Source organism: Lepidochelys olivacea (assembly GCF_965140295.1).
Source record: "Lepidochelys olivacea isolate rLepOli2 genome assembly, chromosome: 17".
NCBI classification, from domain to species: domain Eukaryota; kingdom Metazoa; phylum Chordata; order Testudines; family Cheloniidae; genus Lepidochelys; species Lepidochelys olivacea.
This window is the reverse complement of record NC_140427.1, coordinates 1,694,454-1,712,490: the sequence shown is the minus strand read 5'-3', so window position 1 is coordinate 1,712,490 and position 18,037 is coordinate 1,694,454. Positions and strand designations below refer to the sequence as shown.

At 39.0% G+C, this 18,037-nt stretch overlaps 1 protein-coding gene across 4 annotated transcripts in view; it reads left to right on the top strand.

Annotated features, from left to right (window-relative positions):
- FAM222B (family with sequence similarity 222 member B) overlaps window positions 1–18,037 on the top strand; it is a 46,104-nt gene that overhangs the window by 2,094 nt on the left and 25,973 nt on the right. Inside the window, exon 1 of one of the 4 annotated variants that reach the window (XM_084651189.1) lies at window positions 10,758–10,870. The exons of the other annotated variants lie outside the window; for them this stretch is intronic. The gene's annotated coding sequence lies outside the window, so the exon portion shown is untranslated. Of the gene's footprint in view, window positions 1–10,757; window positions 10,871–18,037 lie in introns of those variants that run through there. 4 annotated transcript variants of the gene reach the window in all.

Genomic DNA, 18,037 nt, shown 5'->3' with positions numbered 1-18,037 from the left:
AGCACTGTAATAATAAATTACTCTTGTTGGATTTGGAACAGGAAGGGGAATACATAGTTAATTATCATACAACAGTGCTAATGTACATTTATTCCTGATATAGCGTGTAAGTGGTTTGTGATCTTTTCTGATGTTGTAATGCAGAAATATGAGTCACAAAGACTCATATTAATCAAGATTTTGTAAATTCTTTCCTTTTGGCAAATTTTGAAGCTTCCTGGCAGAAAAAGTATGTACAATAAATACCAAACCATAATGAAAATCATTCGCATTGCAGAGGTTTACTTGTCTGTTTCCAGCCCACTCAGCAAGTTAACTATTTCACTGCCTTTGGGTAGGCAATACATGATTTTCCAGAGCAGGACCTGAATGGCTTTATAGGTATATGTGGTATGCTTTCGTGTTGGCTCTGCTTTAAATTACTGCATATGCCTGTTAAAATAAATTGTGGATATGGGCCTGTGCATAGCCCTGCTACACCAGGGGTTTAATAACAATAGTTTATTGTTCATATGTATTAAGATGACACATTATTTTCTTTGATTCACCATTGAAGCCTCATGGAAAACTGTTAAGTTTCTAAATAAATATTTTTCTGCTGAAGTACTTTCTTCTGATTATAAAAACACAGGTTCTCTTAATAGTTAATTGCTCCTGCAGCTGTTTCCCCAAATGAAGTTGGATTCCTCTCTGATGTCATTTCCACAAGAGCCAATGTGATGTCACTGTAATAGGGTAAATCTTATTAGGTGTATTGGGCTTGATAGTTTCCAGGTATACAATAGGAAAAAAAATCTTCTAGTTCTAGAATTGCTGGGTAAAATTCCATGGCCTGTGTTATGCAGGAGGTCAGAGTAGATCATCATAGTGGGCCCTTCTTTCCTTAAAATCTATGAATCTGTACGTTTCTGATCAGACATTTTATTTTTCTGTAAGAACTTGTACTCTGTCAGTCCAAGGCTCATAACTTCAGGTGAGCAATAAGCAACAGGAACAGAGTTCTTAAAAAGTTAATATTCTGTTCTTATGAAAATTCAGTGTGGTAGTAAATCTGGGGAAGTATAAAAAATATAATATGAAGTGTATTTTAAGTAAAATAGATTTCATTGTAGTATCAGAGGGTCCATTGAGAGAGAAGAACAAATGAATGTTGGAGGGCAGGGAGGAAGACAGACTTCCTTTAGTGGGGCAGTTGGAGAATTAACTGTCCTGAAGTAACATTCATATTTTTGAGGAGAGGAAGATTCAGCCAAAAGTGATTAAGGGTTGGGACAGATTGGGAGATTGAGATAAGAGAGATGAGACTTTCAGCAAGAAATGGACCTACATTTTTTTTTTTTTTTTGCCTTAACAATGACCTCTTTGGGACCCCTATAAATGGATCTACACCACAGTCCTCATAATAGAAATTAAATACGTCTAGCCTGAGATGGAGAGGCTAAAGAGCTGGCTTCTCTCAGGGAAAGACTGACCTGACAGAGTCGGAGAAAGCAAGAGCTGGGGGAGCATTAGATGAATGGACTTCCAATTTATGAGCCGACTCGAAAGAATGCTATGAAAAATTGAAAATACGTGAAGAAACTGCACTGAATTATACTGAAGTCCTTACACATTGTTTTCTCTTCTGACTCAGTGTGGATCATTGAAACAAGAAATGAGCAAAAATAGACAAATCTAAAGAACAACATAGGAGAGATTATTGCTGGAAGATGTTGGCATATCCTCAGTTCTTTTACTCTTCATATAAATTGTTTGCTGTGTACATGGATTTTGAAGTGTAAAAAATTATATTTTATGCTGAGATAAGACTATGCACACTGCCTGAAGATACTTACAGGAATCTGTACCGCTTTAATGCTGACATTAAATAATGGCCCTGCTTTTGATGCTCTATCCATCATGTTGTGAATTTTCTCAGTGGAGTAAACAACATACCTCTGGCAAAGTAAATAGTATTTTGCATAAGGGCATGGTGTGGGTTCCCCCTTCCCTCCATATTCCAAACAGATCCACAGTGCTTCATCTGTAGAACAGTTTGACAAAAGTGTCTCTGCTAATCACATTTGAGGTTGATAAATGCCCACTTACAATGTTTTTCTCTAGCTGTATATGTTTTCTATAATTGTAAGGCAAGCATCTAATTTAAGTTTTATTTATGTTTAAAGTTCTCCTCTGGTAGATACCCATTTACCTACATTTGCATTGGGGACTGTTGCTGAGGGAGAGGTTCAAGAGGCAAAATTAGGTTCTTTCAGACCATGAAGTATCTGCATTTTTCAGAAATGTATCCTGCTGTGAAATCTGCACATGCCTTAGCTTGTCTGCTCTTCCGTATTCACATTCATGACTGCATGGGGGATTTAAGGTTTGCAATATGTTCCTCTTTACTGAGAACTGTGTTTTTCTGTCACTCTGCTTTTTCTGTTCTCATCAACCTCTTCTCCACTCTTGACTTCTGCTCATTTTTGGCCAGTGCATGAGGGTGCAAGAGCAAATGGCTCCAGCACCCTGACACCCACCAATTAATCCACACAACCAAGATGTTTTGCATTCTCCATAAATTGCTTTGTTTCTGTTAGTGGATGAACCAACTCTAATAGTGAGAGAAATAACTAATTTAACAGGTTGGCAAATTCATAGATTCCAAGGCCAGACAGACTATTGTGATCATTTAGTCTGACCTCCTGGATAATACAGGCCATAAACTTTCCCAAAGTAAAAATGTAAGGATGCAAAATGGACTCTTGGGGACCTTCTTGTGTTTCCTGCCTGACTCAAGTTACTCCAAGGACCACCCAGTCCACATGCTGGGCTTTATGGAACTTCCAAAAATGCCACTGAGAACATATCCCAAAGTCTTGTCTGCCAAGTAAAGGATTAGTGATCAAGTGGCCGGGGTTATGAGATAAATGCTTAAAGTGCATATTTTTTCCACACACGATGGTAGTATCTGGTGTAATTGAACACTTATATAGGGCCACGTTGTGATATATTTATCCCACTAAATAGTACCTGAGTTTATAAATAGTCCAGTTGACTTTCCTGCGATTACTCATGATGTAATATGAATAAAGGTTTCACAACCTCCCCTACAGTGCCTTTCATCTTCAGAGCCCTTCACAAGTATTTTAAACTTTTTTCACACTGTAAATTGATGGGGGTTAATACTTGCAAATTGTACTGGGGGCGGGGGAGGCATGGTGTGATATTCCCATTTCCCAGTGGTATTTTTAACTTTCCCCGTAATAGTTTCTAAGCCTAGCAATCTGTATGTGGGAGTATACAGTGTGTGTATATATATATATTTTAATGGCATGTTGTTTGAGTGGAGTTTGGGTAACATTCTTCATAAGAAAGATAACCTCTCCCAAAAGAGTCTTATTGCTATTCTAAATCCTGACCTATGCTAGTGAGACTATTTCTAACAGTTATGCTTGCCTGGCACCACATGAATTTGGATATGACAGATTAATGTGTTCTTCAACTCAGTCTATGTGAAGGCTAAATCTTCATACCACTTTCCTTTTCAAAAGCTTTGTTGTATTTGGTGTTAGTAACAATGCTTTTTGAAACATACATCTTTTTAAAAACTGGTGAGGTGCAGAGGATCCAATACTTACTGCCACCATTTCTCTACTACCGGTAGGATACTTATACCTGTTCATTATTTCATATCCTCTTCAATTTGTATTTCAGATAACCTTGTTACAAACATGCTTCTGTTCTTGTGCACAGGGATTATGAATTGTTTGTGCTCATAATATTCACAATCTTGTTTATCACATATCTGAAAATTAGCCTCTCCGGAACATGTGAAAAAAATACAGAAATCCTGGTTTGTGGAATAACTCCTGAAGGGCACAGTTTAATTAGTTAAGGTCTGCTTTTGACATAGAATAAGTCTTGCTTGGATAGCTTTATCTATTTTTGAGGGGGAGTGGGCAGGAGAGATTTTCAGTACAATATTCTAAATTGGAATGGTCTACTGTGGTTGACCCAAATTAAGATAGAATAGCTTCTGTAAAATTTGAAGAACTTTGCTGTGCTTTTTGAATATAGAACAATGAAATTTTAAGTGCATCCACATACATTATATAAATAACTAAACTAATCAAAACACCTAAATAGATTAGTAGATGGATCTACTCTAGGACAGTTTATTAGAAAATTGTATTTACTCTAAATGTAACACTAGAAATTCTAATCTTAGACATAGTTTTAGGTAGGATTTTATTAAGCATTTTCCTATTCTTATTAATAGAATTGTATGTGTTAGATTGTCTTCAGGGAGTGAAACAAATCTTCAGCGTCATTAAGTCTGCAGTGTAAGTAAAAATTGAAATTATGTTGGCTTTCAAACTCTTATTTTGTCACAATGGCTAAAATAGTAGCATTACAAAGAAAAAGGTTAACTATTAAAGTTTATTTTTTTTAAAACCAGTAAGTCAAAAAATGATCTGCCAAGTGATACGTTGCTGACGTATTTAGTACAGGCAGCCCAATTAAGATTCTGTATATTGTTTCCAGTAGGATTCTGATAGTTCCAAAATTAGAAACAATGTGAGAGCAAGTGGAAGTAGGTGAAGTGATGTGCTTTGCTATTCATAGTGAGTCCAGTATCAATTTTTTTTTTCCCCTGGAATCTTACTTCTCATGTAACCTGTAATATGGTGTTCTGAGAACAGGTAAACTACTTTGGTGTTCTCCTTGTTCTTTGTTTCACTGCTAAAATAATAACCAAGTTCAACTTCCCACAAATAATCTCTTGTGTGGTGGGCCTGGGGTTCCTGGCAGAATAAAATGACTAATCTCTAGAGGTACAGTGAATGAAAAGCTCATTGTTTTCATGTATTTTCATCTGTTTTCATCAGAGAGCATATTTGTCTTTTCAATATTCAGTAATGGATTTTTTTCATTCTCTGCTACCATTGTATAACAACATGACTTGCTGTCTCATGCCATCCATATTTTTGCTTGCACACTCAAAACTTTGAGCATGCATTTGAGATTACTTATATACTGCAGTCTTATCCTTTATGGATATTGTGTTCTCTGTCCATCCCTGAATCCACAGCATACAGCACTTTCCCAAAGACTATTTATAATCCAGCGTTAACTTGAATCTTGGTCTTAAAATAAAGATAAGCCATAGTCTTATTAAATAGAAATTACTGTGGAATGAAAAGAGCATCATATGAGCTTAAAAGTGAGTTAGTGCTACTGTTCTCTGAGGTAAATTTCCACCACTTGCACTCTATAGCAAATATGCAGTGGAACAACATACATTCTTAACATCTGGAAAGGACAGTCCTTTGTAATTACCCAATCACTTTTCCATTCAGCCAGGTCAATGGTTTTAAAACGTCCATTTGCTCTGTCATTGTTTCTCTTGGTACCAGTCTCTTAAACTGCACCAATCTTAAGGTGCCTTCTTTTCTCTGTTTTATGTCTATAATAATCAGAAGATACACTGAATGTAATCTCCACTAACTGATGAAAAAATATGTTTAGAACCATCTGAGAGCCTAATGTTGGCTTTATGTTGGTTATAATTGTCTTCCTTCTTTATGGTTGTATTTGCTCACCCTCTGTGTGCCCCCTCTCCCCCCACAATTCTGTGAGATAATAGAATTGCATGGAAACTAAGTCCTCCAGTGCTTTTTGAGAAGAGTGCCATTTTAAATACAAGTAGAAGGTGTTGGCTTCAATGCTGAGAGGATTTTGGTTGTTTGTTTAAGTCTGCCAAATAGCTCACAATTCAGAGGTTTACTCTTATTTATTTAGTTTTTATCTTCAACTACTGGAAATTCTTCCAGGATGCTGGCTTTCATTTTTTTCATCTGTACATTGTTGATGTGCTCTTACTAGAGCTCTTAATTCATATCTCCTTTAACATTAAATTCCCCACAGCTGTGAGCATTTGTAAACCAATACCTATGAATACCAACCACGTGAAAAGGCCAAAGCAGGCTAACAAAAGTATCTCTAACCAATTTTCCATGTTCTTTCTGTTCATACCACTTCTGTTTTCCTCCTCCCGTAAAGGCTTCAAGTGTTTGGATTTAGAAATGACTTAGGAATAGGTCACTTTGAAAGCATTTTTTAAAGGAATTGTAGATACTTACTCCCATTCAGTTCTGAAATCCTTCTGCTCTGGTCTATAGCTTCTCAGTTGCAAGATTTCATTTTGTTCTTATAAGATTTCTCCCAATATTCTCTAGGAATCCAGTTTTCCACCCAAGGCTAGAGAAATATTTGGGAAATCTTTTATACCTGTTCTAATTATTCCTTGTTTCTGCTCATTTGCTCGGTGATGCTTTTGATGGTTAAGATTTGTTATGACTTCTAATTTATTACATTAAAGTGTTTCCAATTACATATGATTTAAATTTGGGATTAAACCTTAGTAGTGCTTGTTTTAATATTTTGGAACTGTAATAATAAACTTTAAAAATGAGTATGATTAGTAAATAGAATATTCTGGTGTATATTCCCACATATATGGATGGCATCAATCTTCAACATATTACCTTAATAGCATAAACTGTCTTCCCACATACATGCTAACAATGAGTAAAGTTGCACACTAAAAGAATGAAAGCCTGAGGAATTTTAAGTGCCATGTATAATATAAATTAAAACCATTCAACCAAATTAAAAGTAGTGGAGGAAAGTACTGTAACATTCTTAATACTACCATCTAGTGTGTGAGAGAGAAATTGCATCCAGTTATTAAACGCCATTCTTTTAACGTGGTCCAATTTTGGCAACGTATCTTTTCATCGGTAGGTTTTTTTCCCTCCCTTGATGTTCCAGAATTGTTTGACATCCCAGGATTAATGAAGATTAAGGCTTCAAGTGCCTGCATCTTGGTAGTTTATATTTGACATTTGTAAAATGGCTGTGCACCATGTTTAAGAAAAATTGCCTTTCATATGTAGGGTTTATATTCTGCTTGAATGTGTTCTGCTCTATTTACTTGTCATTTTGCGCTAGCATGTGGACCATCTGATTTATGAATAACTTATTATTGTTGAAATAAAATTAAAGTAGCTGTTGCAGTTATTTAAAAGGCAGTTAAATTTGATTTTATTCTGTTGTAGTATCTCCTATGAAAGTGCATAAAACTTGGTGTCTGGGTTAGTCGTATTAAAAAATATTTAGTGTCTTAGTTTTTTCCCATAAGCTATGTCTTACACCACTGGGACATGCCAAATAAATGCTCAATTAAAATCTCGTACCATTGAGTTAGATGCTGGAAGTGCAGTGACTATGTAAGAAAATATCGTAGCCATTATGTGATCTTATACACATCCTTAAAACTGACAATCCGTTCTGGGAGATGTAATAGGCTAGGACAAAGGAGTTTCTCCCTCAGTCTTTCAAAAAGTGCTATGAATCTAACTTCTCTGGGAAGGTCACCAGAGATGGGTAAATATACTTAGCTGTAGTGACTGGATACACAAATCCTCCTAGAACCCTGGACAGTTTATGCAGGAAAACCTTGATCTGTTAGAACTATCGCACAATGATAGAGAACTCAGCTTGTCCTTAATGGTCTAATAAGGGCATGAACAGAGTGTAATGTTTATCATATCAGAAAATTGTCTGTATGAAGCGCTCTGATCTCTTAATTTTATTAGTACTGAATAGAGTGGATAGAAATGTTCTGGTTACCAGTTAAAGTATTACTCTTGACTTTGATTTTTCTTATTGGGAGGAAACTAGCATATCCTTCCCAATTTTGTAGACCATTTAATGAATATATAGCTTCCTGATTTGTTACTGGTATGTCTCTGTCATATAGAGAACTTGAGAATTATTTTATTTTTGGGAAACACACAAAAGTTAAGGAAATTAATTTAAAACTTTTGTGTAAAAGTTAAGTATTGATGCAAGATACGTTTTTATTTAACCTATATGAGTGTGCACATGTAAGCTTTCAGAGTTAAGTCTGTCAAGAACACTTGGATCTGGAAAAAATGATTTGTAGCTTTGAAGGCCCAGATAAAACTCTGTTTTCCATACCATGTGCATAAAAATAAGGTAGTAAATATTCCTAAAGGTAATGCATCATATATTTGCTTCAAATTCCAACTGTTGGTTACAGTAGTGTTTTGAAAAACTTAACATATAAAATTAGTTCAACATTTCTCAACAAATATCACATTGACTTCAAAGAAAATTTTAGAATAAATTTTTCCTCCAGCAAATATATCAAGACCAAAATTAAGCAGAAGTAACTTCCCATTATAACAATCACTTACAGTTCAGTGATTAATGCACAGGTATGGAAGTTTGACTATCAGAGTTCAGTTCTCATTCTGTCACTGTATAGCATTGATCATGTGAGTTTGGACCTGGTGTAGGTCTCTGCACCTTCTCCACAAATTCAGTGGTAGAGAGGGGAACACACCCTAATTTCCAGGTTCTGAACTCTGTATTTTGATGTTATGGGAGCTGAAGTACTCAGCCCCTCATGTGACTGTGCAGTTCATCTATTTGTGCTTCTAGTCCTCCAGCTGTACAATATGATCACATCTCATAGGAGTGTTGACAATTATTTCATTAATGTTGGAAGGTGCTATAGAATTGCAGAGCATTGTTGGAGTCCTCAGGTTTTGAGAGAAGATTAGAGCTGATAAAAGTATTTATGGAAGCCTCTTAATGCATCAGTTGTGTTACTGTGAAATGCTTTAAGGAAAACTCCAATAATTACACTTTCTAAATATTTACTGAATGACAATGTCAAAGAATTTAAAGCATTTATTTAGGAATGCATTACTTTTCCAATATCTGTTTAGTGAAACAGGTAGTTGTCTCAATAGGGGACTGCAATTTTAATACTTCCCAGTAGGAGGCCTAATTTGATAAGTCAAATTAGGACTGAAGGAGTAGGTTGAACGATTAGAAAGCATTAGCAATAAAAAAAAATCAGAATTGTTGTAAGGTAACCATTACAAAAATATTTAGTCATCTTCAACAGTTACTTAAAATTATATAGTATACTTTTTAATCTGGAAACTTTAATAACAAACCAATTTTGTTTTCCTTTGCATCTGTTGATCAAGATGGAAGCTTCTGCCTTGATCACTATATTTTACTATATATAAGATACATCATTTGGAAATTTTTCTGTGTGCTTCTTTAGAAGTACCAATCATATTACCCTGTAGTCCATCTTTCAGGCCAGGTCTCCTATTAATGTTAATGAAGTTGAACCTTCAGTCCCTTCCTATGTAATTCACAAGATCTGAAACACTTGTTGGATGCTTATTTATACATTCTTACAGTTTTTGAAAATGTGAAACAACACAAACTAAAACAAAAAAAACACTCTATAAAAAGAAATAGAGTGAAAAATTCACTCCACAGTGGGGGCTCTTGTCCTGTGGAGCTGAGCCCAGATCCTTACTCCAACAGTTGTGACCTATTGGGTTGCACCGCTGCTCAGGATTGGCCTGGATGCCCCTGTCTCATTAAGGGGGAGTCAGCCAGGCCAAACCTAAGCTGTGACTCGACCTCATGCTCCAGATCCCAGTGCTCAGAGTGAGCAGCTGGGCCCAGATCTTTGGGGTTGGCTCACTCTACAACCCCTCCCATCTGTATGGATAAAATGAAGTGTAACAATAAGAATTTCACAGGGCTCTACTTGTTAGCTGGAGGCCTAAACCCTATCAGTCATAAGGAAGGATACAGAAGATGAAGGTATGGGGTTCTGAGAGCAAGGACCAGAGCCCATGCTCCAGTGAGGAGCCCAGACCTCTTGTCATCTCTAGTGGCTGGAAGCAGGAAAAGGCCGGGATAGCCACTGAGGTGGTATTCAGGGACCCTGCCTGCAGCTTTCGGCTCTGGTCGGGCTAGTAGTGTGTACTGCCTCACTAAGTTGTTGGAAGGGGAGTCTGCACCCTTCCTCCCAGACCTTCTGAATGCTGCCAAAAAGGAGGTGTCTGCTACTTTACCATGCTTTTGTGTGTAGGGGGATGAGTGGGAAGGAAGGAAGGAAGGAAGGGTTTCCACTACTTTTGCCTGCTTCAGGGGAATGGAACAGGTCTGTAATCTCCCTTAGTTTGTGTTTTTAAGCCCCTTTCCCCTTGAATAATTCCACAGTGGAGAGCTTTGTAACTGTATTCTTGGGCGTGTGGGCGCCGTCTGCCAGTTCTGCCTAGCAGCAACGAAACTGCCCCAGGCGCTGGGCGCACTGTGCGGTGAAGCTGTGAGTAGGGTGCTGTCTGGCCACAGCCTCGGGCAGACCATACCCAATCAGGCCGGCTGCGGCTCCCGTCCTGAGGGTCAGTTTTACAAGTACAAAGCTTTTATTATTTTTCTTTTTTAAACGATGAAACCTTCAATGCTTCCCCCATTCCTGTGAAGCTCCTCCTGGGCATGAGGGCACTCAGAGCTCGCTTCAGAGAAGACGGGGGCCACCCCTGCAGGAGTCCCCTTCCGAAGGGCCTTGTCGGAATCCGTGCTGGGCGCCCGGAGGAGCGGGGGCCGGCGCGGGGGCCGGCGCGGGACTCGCTGCGGCCTGGCCGGGTCGGGGGCAGTTCAGGGCGCTCCAGCTCGGCGGGCCCGGCTCGGCCCGCTGCCCGGGGGCGGCGCACGGCGCGGGCGCGGGCCGGCCGAGCGGGGCGCCGCTCCGGGCGCGCTGACAAAGGGCCCCGCCCCGGCCGGCGCGGCCCGGCGGGCGGCTGCCATTGGCAGGAGGCCGCCATCCGTCAGGGGCGGGGCGGGGCCGGTTTCCGGCGCTGCGGGAGCCGAGCTGCGGGGAGCTGAGTTTGCAAAGAGGATGCAAAGCGCCGAGCCCGGGGCAGCCGCCGCGGCCCCGGCTATGGGGGCTGCCTGCACCGCCTCTCCGAGCAGGGCCCCGGTAAGGCTCCGGCGCAGGGCCCAGGCAAGGAGCGCCCCGGCTCTGCTGCGCACGGCGGGGGTGGGGCGGCGGCCTGCCAGGGCCCCTTTCCTGCGGCGGGTTCCTGCCCGGCTCCAGGTGCGGGGGTGGGGGTGAAACCCAGCCCGCCAGAGAGAGGGGTGCTGCTGGGCGTGTAGATGGGCTCCGCGCAGACCCCAGCTGGGGCACGTTTCCCAGCGGCGGGGTCGCCTCGCAGCGCTTAGCCTAGCCTGCCTCGGGGGAGTCCCTCCCTGGCCACTGCGTTTATGGACTTCCTCTCCTTTTTCTCTTGCAGAAGCCCGGTGATTCCTGATTTTCCTTGTATCTTCCTCCTCCTCCTCCTCCTCCTTTCAGGCAAATAGACTGTTCCTTAACATCTGTGAAATGCCTCCTTCCTCCGAACTTAATTTGACCCTATTAATTTTTATCGGAATGATTACTACTAAACCCATTCATTTTTAAACTTTCTTTTCCCGTTCTGTAGAAAGGACTCTTGGCTTTGATTTTCTGGTTTGCATTCTGTACTGTCCAGGTAGTTTTGCCTGAACCTGGCTCTAGCAAGTGAAGCCGATTGAGGTACTTCACTTCTTCTTTGGGCCTAAGCAACCTTACCTGATCATAACTTTGGAGCTATCCTGTAAGGCCTGGTCTACACTGGGGGGAGATGGACCTAAGAGAGGCAATTTCAGCCACAAGAATAGCTGTAGAGTACAGGAGTCGACGGTAGAGCGATAAATTGATCCCTGATAGATCGATAGCCTAAGACATAGCCTAAAACAAGGAAAAGCATTTGAATCCAGCAGAAATTAGGATAGTGCTGATTTTGACGCTTAAAATAATTCCTAAATGGATTTCAAATGTAAAGCTTTAAAATTAATGCTTTGTAACCAGCTGGTGCATATATGCTAATTAGGTGGCTATGCTGATTGTAAATTTTCTGTAATTAGGCATTTCTAGCTAAATATGTGGAACAAGTATATCTTTTATCAGAGGGGTAGCTGCGTTAGTCTGGTTCTGTAAAAGCGGCAAAGAGTCCTGTGGCACCTTATAGACTAACAGACGTATTGAGCTTTCATGGATGATTACCCACTTCGTGGGATATATCCTTTTATGTTGATTAGCCAAGAGCTGGCATGACTAATGTCTAGTGGAAAATGCTAAGAGAGTTGAATACCAATTTTTTTCTGGCACTTTGGAGGTATTAATTAAAGTGATATAGAGTTCATTCTAGTAAGTGAAGCAAAGATTCCAGAGATCATTGTAAACAGAAGTCAGTAATATGGTGCTGTATTAGAGACTAGTAGGTTCTTATCTCAGCATTAGCATGGCTTAGGTTCAATAGACACAAAAACTGTAAACTTTAAGAAAGGTCTGTTCTTAATTAACTGATATCTTCCGCTTAAGAAAGTAAGCTACATTTACTAGCTCCTTCTAATACCTTTGATGAATTTTTTTTTCTTATCACCCATGATACCAGTTTAGTAACTGTTGCATCATGATGTTTGTTTCATTCTCTAATAGGAAGTCAGTTTCTTTGTGTATTAAAGTGCAATGTTTGGGAAGCCTGTTAACTCTAAAACACCAATGAGCATTGCAGCAACTAGTGCAACACTGTTGGGTTTTTAAAAGCTTTTTTTTAAAAAAAAAAAAAAAAAGTTTTAGTTGAGTAGGTGAAGTGACAGCTTTGGCTGGAGACACTTAGAAGGCATTGAATTGCATAGGAACCATTGAATCATCAAGTACCTTTGACTTCCTAATAAAGGTAAAGTCACAAGTTTTGATGGGGCTCACATTTTTCATCTGAGAGAGTATTCAGCCACCCTGCCTTTATGAAATTGTATTACATAAATTTATTGTCAGTTTAATTTTTTATCTTAAATATGTAATAGTAATATTATGCTGAATGTCAGTGATTTCCCAAAAGAACTGTACACAGAAGATGAAACATTCGGCTATATAATCGTAGGATGTCTACCCTAATCTCTGTCGTTTAACTTAGATGCAAAATAGGAAACCATCAAATGTTTACTTATGAGGAAACAGTTATGTGAAATCATGACTTACCATAATCTCTGTAGCTAAGTGGTTGAAACACATTGCGCTACTGAGACTGAAGTAGCTGGTTTAATTTTCTCCTATGGCGTTTTCGTTCTGTCCTGGTTATTTATGAGCAGCGGTGCTTAATGGGAGGAAAAGTGACTTTTGTTCTCTTCCCTAAGAGAGAACCTATATCAAAGCCCTCAGAAATAGAAATTGATTCCTTTCAGAAGTTGAAGGAAAGGAATAAGATTGTTATTGAGTTTCTTAACGATTGGAGTAGCAGTGCCAAAACCTTGCATGATTAAATGGTGGATTTTTTTAAGGTTGGGGGTAGGCTCTTGGTGCTCAAGGTGAGAGAATAGTGGACAAAACAGAACTGTGAATGGATTCACATTGAGATTTGCATTAGGATAGGTTTTTAGCTGTTTTTAGCTTGTCAGACACTTGCTGTAACTAAATCCTGTGTGTGTTTGGAGGAGGGGTTATTCCATGAGATTTACTGTAGGAGGCTTAACATTTGAGAGAGCTGTTTACAATGTGTCTGAAATAGTCTCCACTGTGTCCTCTACCCTCTATTATCTGTTTACTGCTCAGATAAGGAGGTGGAATAGATTGCTGGCCTGTTTCTGAACTCTGCTTAATGAATGGTTGCTATGTGCATTGCATCTCAATCAGTTTAATCCTCAAGATGTCATTTACAGGTCTGCTCTTTGTGAGGGCCAGAACTATGCACTTTCAAACTGTACTGGCCAGAATTTGCTGGCAAAGCAGCCTGGAATTACTTGTTCAAGAATTGTGTGTGTGTATGTGTATATATATATATATATATATATAATGTTGCTGAGTGATCCAATTTTAAAGTGCCTGGTGTCACAGGGCCATCATTTCATGGACATGTGCTAGATTAGGTATCCAGTGATAAATAAGAGATGACAATGTCATCAGTGTCTTTCCTAGATCAGTTTAGTATATAGTTTACTTGTTTGACATTAGATTAAGATGAAGTAAAAGAATTCCTTATTTTAAAATTTTGACTGCTTTCTGTCTTGTTAAAGTTTTTATATTTTGGCTGAATTAGCTAGGGCAGTTTTTTGGGGTTAACTTTTAATACTGTTAAACTGAGGAAAAAGTATTCTCTAACATGTCTGAGAAAATAGGACACTGCAAAATACTGGCATAAATAATCAATTCCCAATTTAAGAATCTGCCTGTGAAACTGGGGGAGAAAGTCCATGGAACCAGGATTCAGGAAAGTTATGTTGTTGTGTATTACGTAAATGTCTTATGCTGGCGGTATAGAGCAAAGAAAAGTAGTTTCCCAACATGGTTAAACTTTAACAGGCCTGTTAAAAAAATAAAATACGAAAGCACTCTTTTTAAATAGGTTTTCCATGATAAATATACATCTTATTGCAAATAAGAATGTCACTTTTTGCATGAGCTATCTTCCTTTTGCATGGAAGATTTCCTTTAAATCCTGCATGATAGGAGTGTGATCTACTGTTAGTGCAAAGTGAAGAGTAAGCAGTAGTGGAAAATGCTTTGGATTTGTTGAATGTTAAATACACTTTGGTAACATTTATAGAAACTGCACATTGAAATGAGATCTGAGTTTGTTGCATAATTATATTACAAATTGCACATGAAAAGTTAAAGGTAGGAACTTAGTAGGCCTTACATGAGTTAGACATATTTTAGGCATAAATGAAAGCAATATAAAAGCTGCTGCAGAAGTTAATGTGAGCCTCTTGAAACTGAAATTTTGAAAATGATTTGAAATAGTCTTGACTAAAGCGAGATCAGTATATTTAAAAAAAAAAATCACAAGGTGCGCTTCTCCAAATGGAGTATATGCAGTCTCCTGTATCACCAGCAAAACCAAGGCGGCACTTGGAGTTTCACTGTAGGAAGGAAAAAGTCTTCTAAACAGAATGGTATGAGATCAGAGTGCTTTTTATGCAAGTGAAGATTTTATTACATGTTGTGGATTCAGGGCCTGTCTGTAAAGTACAGCACAGGAGTGTTAAAATCAGATTGTAAAAAACAGAAGGTTTGCCTAACCTGTCCTTCAGATGGCTGAAATGGGCAAGAAACACCTGGAATATAGAAAAAAGAAAAGGAGTACTTGTGGCACCTTAGAGACTAACCAATTTGAGCATAAGCTTTCGTGAGCTACAGCTCACTTCATCGGATGCATTTAGAGAATTGCAGTACTGGTGAAACAGGGTTTCTTCTTCATGACATTGCTTCTGCACATCTCCACTGTGAGATTGTCTCCTGCTCCGTGGGGACAGACCCCATTTCAAAGCAGCTAGCTGTTGGAAGAATGTGTGCCTGTCACAGTGCTCCAGCATCCTAGAAACAAAAGTCCCCACATCCATCTATACCCCCATTCCTGCCTTGAGAGAATGGACACTGAGCCTCATCTTCTCCCTACGTTGGGATTTATGTCAGTATTGTGTAGACAAATATTTCACATCCCCAGTACAAAGTTTGATCAATGTGTATATTCAAAATCATAACCTGGGAATATGTGGGATTAAAATTTTGGTTCTCAGTTGTATGAGGACACATGCTCCTTCTTGCACCTCTATTGAAAGATCCTTCCCTTCCAACTGTAGCAAATGCCAGGAGAGATTCATAACTGTACGCTTTGGTGACGGGTCTTCCTTGTACAAATTTTCTAGGGATTAAGTTCTAAAATCCTATTCCAAAATCTTGACTCTGGTGGCCTCCAAATTTCCTTTAAAACAAACACTTTGCTGAGCCTCTTGATCTTCCATGTTAGACTTGGTGGAGTCCCTTGAATATGAAGAAGGCTATTGGGTTATTTCCTTGGCAGTAGAAAGTTTTTTAAATCCTCAATTTTATTATGGTGTATAATTAGAGAAAAGAGCCAGTACTTTTCAGTCCAGATGCACTCTAAACAGATCCATTTTTGATACAGATCCTATATGAGAAGAACTTAAAGCTCTTTCTACGGGAGGAGTGGATAGCAGCTTCTTTATTGTCTTTTTGTTGTGTGCCATTTGTTGAGATACCTATAGTTGATTCCCACCTTTCCAAAGCATCACTCTGTCAGTATTCATCACAAATCCCATTGAATGCTTTATTCTAGGAGAAAATGTTCAAGTTTCTTTTCAACTAACAGTAGTCAGCCCTTTTCCTAAAGATTGTCACTGCTAACTGGTATCTCACAGAGGGATTTGTGCGGAGCAGTATCACAAAGGAATAATAGGTATACTTATTGAAGTACTCCTTGTGTTTTGAACTTGTTCCCTCTGCAGATCCCCACTGACTCTTCCCCCTCTATTGGAGATTTAAAAGGTGTGCCCTTGCCTCCAGAATGCTGGAGCAACATGTTTCCTTGTCTGTGTGTATCCGTCTTTTGTTTCTTGTCTTTTACTTAGGTTGGAGCATTCCGGAGTAGGCACTGTCCTATTGTTCTGTTTGGATACAGCACCTAGCACATTGGGGTCCTGATCCATGACTGGGGCTCCCAGGTGCTATGGTAATAGAGATAATGTGTTCCTTCAGTGTATGCTTTGAAATGGGTTCTATTGGCAGATCATGCACTGTCAGAGGGGATCAATGGAGACAACACATTTAAAAAATAAGTTACTTCTTTAATTTCCCTTCACGCCTCTGAAAATAGCTTATCCCACATTGTATCTGAGCTACCTTGATTTGTTTAGTGAGTCTGTATCTCTAGGATTCAGTTCCATCAAATTTTCTCTCACTATGTTTATATGAAGTATGAGGAAGTTCTCTCAGAACTGCTCTGATTTCTAGTTTTACAATTTTATAATCTCTTGATGTGCTCTGGGAATCAGCACCTGAACACCTTTTGTCTTACTCCCGGGAAGTATTGCATCTTGTTCCTTCCTCTTTAACAAAAAATGCAATTTATGCTGTGTTTTATCTATGCCTGAAGACATGGAAAAGGAGCAAGACTCTTAAGTAGTGGGAAACAGACTTACATACTTAATGGAAATATTTTAGCTTTTAAATTCAAGTCAACATAAGGAATATAAACTGCTATCTTCTATGTTGATCGTGTAATGAGTCAGTTCTGGTGATACAACTTTTGATTTCAGACTTTAACTTACCTACTTAAGGTTGGCTAAGCACATCAGTAGTTAATACTGTCATAAAATTTGCTTTAATGTCAAGCGTTTTCTCTTAAATGAAAGCTTTTAGCATATATCAACTGTAGAAAGCAACATTACATTTGAGAAAATAGCATTCAGTAGTCTCTAAGCACTTTATTTTTGCCTACTTTGTAAGCAGCTAACAGGTGTCCAAACTGAAACATACAAATATGGTAATTCACTATGCATTTGAATGTGGCTCAGTAGTGCAGGCAGAGGTGAGAGATTGTTGCCATCCAAGTGGTTTATGTAACATTCTGTGTTCCATTTCTAATGCTCCAAAAAAAAAACATTCTAAATTTAGTTGTGTAAGGGCACATCTGTTAATTTCCAGCCGAGTTGTATCATAGGTTAAGGAGCTCCAGGTAAACCATAAAGCACATATTTCTGCCAGGCTGGATAAGAATTCTGATTAGTGTCATCCTTTTCAAAATCGGGACTGCGTTTGACAGCATTCTTGAATTTTGTTGTGTGCATTACTTTTCCAGAATATTGCTTTAATCAGTTTCTCTCTCTTTGCATTAAAGAAGCAGATTCAGCTATTCAAAGCAAATTGATAATTGCTTTTCATTAAAGGTACGAGTGCCAAAGAGTTGAGCATGTCTTCCAAGAAAAAACATTGATAAAAGCTCTACAGAAGTTATGATTAATCACATAGTTATAAGCCATATGAATGCAGTTCAATGAGAGTGGAAGATATTACCTTTCCACCACATTGAGAGAGAGTTTTGCAGGCAGGTCAGTTTCTTTGTGGTCAGATTTGCTTGGAGGTTAATATTAGGAGCTAGTGTTGGTAGGGTCCATAAGTGGTGCTCTTTCTCAGTCAGTACTGGACCAGTGCCCTTGCATAGTGCTGAGACTCCGAGGTTGTGCGGTTTCTGGAGGCATCTCCCTTTATAAGAGATGTAAAATAGTGGTCTTAACTTCTTTGGTTTGTTACATCCCAGATTATTGGGAG